Source organism: Zingiber officinale, chromosome 9B, assembly GCF_018446385.1.
Source record: "Zingiber officinale cultivar Zhangliang chromosome 9B, Zo_v1.1, whole genome shotgun sequence".
In the NCBI taxonomy this organism is placed as follows: domain Eukaryota; kingdom Viridiplantae; phylum Streptophyta; class Magnoliopsida; order Zingiberales; family Zingiberaceae; genus Zingiber; species Zingiber officinale.
Window position 1 is genome coordinate 89,083,611 of NC_056003.1, and position 7,890 is coordinate 89,091,500.

Consider the following 7,890-nt stretch of genomic DNA (forward strand, 5'->3'; position numbering starts at 1 on the left):
AGTTTTGAAACCTAACCATGCCTATTTATGTTTCCTTATGAAATATGATGTCTTATATGTTGTTGGTTTCATGCTACATGTGGTATTAAAAGTTGGAACCTCACCTTAGGTTTCGGCCAACAAGGAATTAGGGTTTGTAGGAAGATCAAAACCCCCAACCATGCATGATAATGACTCCTTATGTTGTGCTATGAAATTTAGGTCACCATGTTGTATGTTATATGCTTTATGTTATGTGCACTTATGACATCATGTTATGATTCTTTAGGATATGCTTTATGTTATGTGCACTTATGACATCATGATATGATTCCTTATGGTATGCTTAATGTTATGTGCACTCATGTTATGTTTCCTTATGATATGCTTTATGTATGTGCGCTTATGACATCATTTTATGATTCTTTAGGATATGCTTTATGTTATGTGTACTATGACATCATGATATGATTCCCTATGATATGCTTAATGTTATGTGCACTCATGTTATGATTCCTTATGATATGATTTATGCTATGTGCACCTCATGCTATTATGATATGTTTATGAAAGGCTTATGTAAAATGAAAAGCCTAAGAGATGCTTCCCTTGAGATGGGATCAAGAGCACTCTTCATGATATGACAAAGAGATGCTTCCCTTAAGTTGGGATCAAGAGCTCTCTTCATGATATAACAAGAACATGAAATGCTATGATATGCTATGATATGACATGATATGACATGCTATTTTACTTTGTATGGCTTGTACCAAGGGTGGGCTCCATAAGCGCCCCTAGGCCGACGGACTATGAACGGGTCTAGTAAAAAGGGATGAGCTCCTTAGTACGCCCCTAGGTCGGCGGTCGTAGTACGGACCTAGTTCCCTAGTAGGTTTGGGGCTAGCTACCCTGTCCTAGGGATTGCGCGCATTCATGTATGTATGTGGTACAAGCCGGGCCATCATGTTAAGATTATGTTTAAGTATGTATACGATATATGTTTTCAAAAGGACATCTTGCATATACTCATTCACGATTCATGTTTTCAAAAGAACATCTTGCATCTACGAGCTCATGATATATGTTTTCCCTTATGCTTCTTTAAGATGCTCTTGAGATATGTCCATGATGTTCATATGATATGATATGATCTTATGTTATGTTCACATGATATGATATGATTCTATGTTTATATTCACATGATATGATATGATTCTATGTTTATGTTCACATGATATGATATGACTCTATGTTTATGTTCACATGATATGATACAATTTTATGTGTATACCTCACATGATATGATATGACTTATTGTTATGCTCTCACATGTTATGTTAGGATTTACCAAATGAACATGCTATCACTTTATGTTCATGCATGACTTATGGTTTTTGTAAGTAGGAAAGGAACTTACTAAGCCTATGGGCTTATAGTTTTCTTTATGTTTCCTTGTACTGCAGAAAAAGGAAAGGAATGACTAAATTAAGAGGAGCAGCAGGAAGGGCAAGTGTGTGTGTGGTAGTGGCATGGTGGAAGAAAACAAACTGCTATATGTTTTATGTTCTAAGTTTTGCATATGAACCATGTGTTGTTTTTATGCCTTGATAGTACTTTAACTAGTATGGATAGTTCTGCACTTATATCCTTCATGGTTCATACTAGTATGCTTATGATATCATGAATTATGTTTCAAGTTGTTGGCATTAATTATGTAGTATGCATGAATACTAGTATGTTTACATGTTCAGTAGGATAAGCCGGATGTTTAATGCAGTTAGTGTAGAAATAATAAATAAAAAAAATTTAAATAACTGTTTCCGCTGCCAAGAATTTATATGTATGCACGTATGTAAGTAAGTAACCCTGCCCCTCCTTGAGCAATGGGAGGGCGGGCGTTACAGTCACTAGGGCACCTCGGTAGATCACAAGGACACGACTCGTATTGATCTTATCAAGGATAGAATTAAGAAGCTTAGTTTGGTCTCTTACTTCCTTGTGGAGGAGTCACCTCTCCTTTCAAGGAAGTACCCTAGATGTCCGTGAACAGGTTACCCCTGTCACTAGGGCCCCTCGGGTGTATGATCTAAGGTATTCCCTCTACGAGGTTGGCAATTCCTACACAATCAATCAACACGACAAAGAGATCGAGTAGTCGAAACAAAGTAAGCGAAATCATCCAATGAATATATGCGTAACATGAGTTTTACATTAAAACCATTCCATAATTACTCCCTCATCCTAGAACAAGGACTCTACTCCATAGACGCCGGAGAAAAACTTGAAGACATAATGAATCTAAACATACAATCCTCAAAAGCAAAGAGAGAAAGAAGAAGTATGCTTATCCAACGACGATGAGTGATCTTCGGATCCAATCCTTTGCTTCTGGAGTTGATGTGGTGATGAAAGTGTTAGTATTAGCCCTAGTACCAATTATGAGATGATTGTAAAGGGCTCATTTTGTATCATATATCATTATTAATAAAAGGCAAAGTTGGTTATTATATTTATTTCAGTTCAGTGCCAATTGAATAAGTATAATAATGTCCTTGGGTAGTAGGTTCTTATCTACAGTATATCAATTGGTTGAGTTGATAGTGAGATATTGTAGAGAACACTACTCTTAACTATTCCTAGTCGAGCATTAATACACAAGGACAATATTAATGCGTTGAGACTAGCATGTAGGTCGACGGATGACTTGATCTCACAAGTCATGGATATGAGATATCAGGTTGACACATGGGTATATATTAGAGAATATATACTGAATGACCTGCCATGAGAATATTTCATGGATCGTTATATGAGTGTCATAAATATTCTCATGTAACTATTGGTATGAATAGTCCTTAGACCTGAAGTTACTACGGTTCCCTACATAAGGAGTTGTGTACTTTGGTATCGGCAAACGTCACTTGTAACAAGGTGGGCAATAAAGTCGATCACTGGGTATGTAATGAATTATGCGGAGGAATATGAGTGATGTAGATGGGATTTACCCCTTTCATATGACGGAAGCGATATCTGTGGGCCCCTTGATTAGTAGGACACAAAGAAAGTATGACCATGCTCAAATGAGTCAATATGAGATATTGAGCTTATTTGATTGAGTGTGTCTACTTAAAGATCAAGAAACACAAAGGTTGATAAGAGGATAACATGGTCTATGCCTCATTGATCAATCTAGATATCAAAGATAGAGGGACCAAGTCATACAAGATAATAGCCACAGACAGGTTAGGTCGGATCTTGACCTTCTCGTCACTTGGGTAGCAATGATGCCTTGCTAGATGTCACTCATTGCTTATGTATCTAAATGTTGATTTAGGTACATTTCCAATGTTACGAGAACCTATTGGGTCACACACAAAGAACAAGTAGATTTGGAGATGGGTTCATATGATGAATCATTGGATTAAGTCTTATCCGAAATAAACTTATTGAGTTAGACTCAATTGGATCTAATTGTTGGATTAAGTACAATTCAAACTAGACTCAATGAGTTAATTCAAATTAATGAAATGTAATTAATTGAATTTGAATTGTATGAGATTAATTGAGTAAGACTCTATTGAATTAGACTTGAGTTAGACTCAAGTGAATTAGACTTGAGTTAGACTCAAGTGAGGAGACTTGAGTTAGATTCAAGTGAGGATTAATAAGACATTCATTGAATTTTGAAATTCAATGATACATTTGATTCAATTTTCAAAATTTAAATGAGGAGTTATTTGAAATGAGGAGTTACAAGTGTGTGGTCCTTAACGGAGTGTAAATGCTCATTAAGGCTATTAATGCTAATTAAGTGTTTTCATTGGATGAAAATACTTAAGTGTTTTTCTCTTCATTTTGGCTTGATTCTCTTGATTCTCATTGCTCCTCTCCTCTTGGCTGAAATCCACTCCATAGGTGGCTAGCACAACGTTTCTCCATCTTGTAAGTTTGTGAGACAAACGAACGCTTGTTCGTGTGGATACCGTAGAGGCGCGAACGCGAGATCGTGCTGTGATCTGAGCTATCAGAAGTCCGTGAGCACGCTACAAAGGTATAATCTCTCATGTTCCTATGTAAACTTAGTATATTTTTCTTCTCCCTTCGCATGGATCTTCTGGAGGAAATATGTTTTTCTGCTACACGTTTGCATGTTTAAGCAACTAATTTCCTTACAGAAAGGTCGCTGGATCGATGTCCTGGATGGCGTGGAATGGCACCAGAGTGATTCTCCTATTGATGGCTTGCCTCCCGGCTCTCCCCCCTCGGAAAAAGGGTTAAAACCCCTTTTATAGGCTAGGGCGCGGTGTGGCGGCACGACCGTGAAAGGATGGCATGACCGTGCCCTTTCTTGGCTCTAGGTGCGCTGCACAGCCGTGCCAATTGGCAGGACCGTGTGATGTTGGGACTCGGCTCTAGGGACATGGTCGTGCAGGATTGCATGACCATGTGCTTCTTGATCTCGATCATGGGAGGCACGATTGTGCAAGGTTGCACGGCCGTGCACTTCTCCTCTTCTGTTTGGCCACACGACCATGCAAGGTTTGCATGGCCGTGTTCTCTGGCTCGCTCCGGTGCGTCAACAAATGCTATTTTCACTCCGAAAGTTATTCCTATCAACACAAAACCAATCAAAGAGCAGATATCTGTGCAAAAGAGTATATATGATGTATTCATGATAAAAGAGGCAATCATACAAAGAATATGTACGTATAAAGCAAGCGAATGTGCGTAAAAGCATGCATAAACTGTCATAATATTTACGCACATCAGGAATCCGAGTTTATAGTACTAGACAAAGTAGCAGAAGAAGCTGAATGTCTGAGGAATTTTTGGAAGATATTCTGAGCTGGACGAAACCTGTGCTCATCGTACTTATACACTGTGATAGTCAATCGGCGATTGGAAGGGCACATAGTAGTATATATAATGATAAGTCTCGACATATACATCATAGACATAAGACCATTAGGCAGTTGATCTCAAACAAAGTGATTGCAATCAACTATGCCAAGTTAAAAGATAACTTCGCAGACCCTTTTAGGAAGGGGCTAAGTCAAGATCAAGTATACTACTCATCGAGAGAAATGAGATTAAAAATCTACGACTAAAATGACTGTAGCGGTAACCCAACCTTGTTGACTAGAGATCCCAAGATCTTGGTTCAATAGGACGACGAAGTTACAGAAGTTGTGTTATAGCACACGAGATATATTATCTCTATCCCAATCCTAAGATAAACTTGTGCTATCCTACCACATGTAGTGAGGTTAAGTGTATACTTTTAATGACTTCTATAATTTTATAATGTGGAGTATGGTAAGAAACTCTTGATAGAAGTGTCACCTATGTGAGTGTGAAGACTGGCTACTTCAATGAAACACTCATGAATCCAAGATGGTGTCCATGGCCAAAACAGAACCAACTATGGGAACCAAAAGTAGGTGAGATGAGTCTCTGTGTGGGTGTTATTGTCTTAGTATACACACAAATAGCTGAGTAATTCAAGATATCACGTTCACTGCGTAGCCTAGTATGCTCGATAACATTCCACTACGGAAGGTTCAAAGCCACAAGCTACCTCTCTCGATGCATTAGCTTATCGATTGAACTCTCCTTAGGTGATAACATGCATGCATTAAATTTTAATTATATGGGGGATTATTAGAAATTATAAATGATAAATTAAAAGGTTTAAGTGCCTTTTGGATAGTTAAAGGGTGACATCTTATGAAGAAGTAGTGTGCCTCTTAGGAAAGGATGTGATCTACATCATCTAATTCAAAATGGATAGATGAGATCTAATTGAACCAAGAGGTTCTTATACCCCTTCATTTAGTATAAATAAAGTCCCTCACATCCTCATTTTACTCACTCAATTCCTTCTAAATAAAGCAAGCATTGCATTCCATACTTGCATTGGAGAGTTCGAGAAGCATGTTCGGTTCAGAGTTCTTGCGATTTGCAGTGTTGCTATCCCAAGATAAAGTCATTGTATCTTGGGAGACGATTGTCGTGTTCTGTGAGCACCATGTGCGGGGCAAATTAGTCTTAAAGAGATAGAGTGTAACTCTAGCGTTGACTCAACCAAAAACGGTAGTATACCGTCATTCTGCCCGCGCTCAGATTGCACCAATACAAAGATCCCAACACTTTTAAATGAAAAATATGATAAAATTAATTATAATAAATAAAAATTAATATTTCAATTATAATAGTTAAGTAATATCTATTTCAATTATAATGGTTAAATTTCAATAAAACTATCAATGATTTTTTTTTTATTTATATCAGTTTATTTTCCTTATTTTTCTTAATTTTATTTAAAGTAGTTTTCTTTCACTACTAAAAAAAATCGAACAATTTGGGACAAATTTTATGATATTTTTTTTAAAAAAAATATCGTGAAATAAATTTGCAAAAAATTCCATGATAAAAAAGTTTTCATTGCAAAAAAGGCGTCACCAAATTCTATGATGGAAATATGTAAATTCGTCGTAGAATTTACGACGAATTGTATTTTTGTTGCCATATTCATTGCAATTTTGTAATGAAAACTAAATTCGTCACAAGATTTCCAAACACAAATCTGCGATGAAATTATGTTTTCGTCCTAAATTTGGCGATTAATCCAGTTTTCATCACAAATTTGGCAATGCCCGTCACCAAATCTAGTTTGCTGCGAATCTCCATTTGGCTATAAATACTATTTTTGTTGCCAAATCTACGACGAATACAAATTCATCACAGATCTGCAAATGTCGGAAGTTTATAAAAGTAAAATAAATAATTTACTTATTCTTTGCGGAATTAAATCTTGTACCATGGTTGGTGATGCACTAATCACCGTACTACAAACCTTCGAAATTGTTGTGAACTCTATCCACGGACTGTTTGAAGTCAAGATGATAGTCACGTATCTCGAACTATCAACATTATGTCACAAAACTTCAACCCCTAACCTAGTGATATGTGTGATGATAGCCTTCTTTTATTCTTCTCAACAAGATAGAGACTACCACTCTCTTTTTCCTTAGTTTCCCTTCCCTTTTCTTTCTTTCTCTCTTCTTTTTCTCACATGCATACTTCTCACAAGAAGTATGTATTTATAGGATAAGATAATAATAAGGGGGCTACTAACATTAGGGTTTACTAACATTCATTTATGTTAGTGGATGTTAGTGGAGTCAAAAGATGGAGTTACTAACCTTTATATTAATGCCCCATAGTGGACATAAGTTACTTACATGTATTAATGCCCTAAGTGGGCATAAGTTACTTACATATATTAATGCCCCATTGTGGGCATAGGTTACTTACATCTCCCACTTACACACAAGGCCATTTAATTTTCATCACTATATCACAACTCATGTGACCCATCATATTGTTGGGATGTAGACTATAAGCCTAGTTTTAGTATGAACATCTGTTTTGAAATATTTTGAAATGAGAATCACTTTGGTCAAATGTTTATATTTTATATTTATATATATGTGTTAATGCAGTTGTCCATTTAATATATATTGTAGATAACATGGTGTGTGGTGCCACATAGAAGATCATGTTATCGGTTCCTTATAAATTATAAATAATAGCTCACAACCAAGATGGATTGGGAAAAACCATTGGAATGGTTGTAGTGTAATTTGGTATTAGTCTGTCTTGACTATAAAATTACACTAGTACACTATGTGTGTATTGAGCAGGATCGTTTGAGGTTGTTTGATTTGTACTGACTATATAAAAGAACAAAACCTCTATTATTATGGATGTGTGTCCTCTTAATCCCTATATAATAACAAGCACATATACTTAGTGTTTATTTCTTTAACGTATCAATGGGTGATATTTATTCGTTAAATCAATAGGCCTGATGAGTTGGGAGATAGTATTGTTTATATGGTGTGTTGT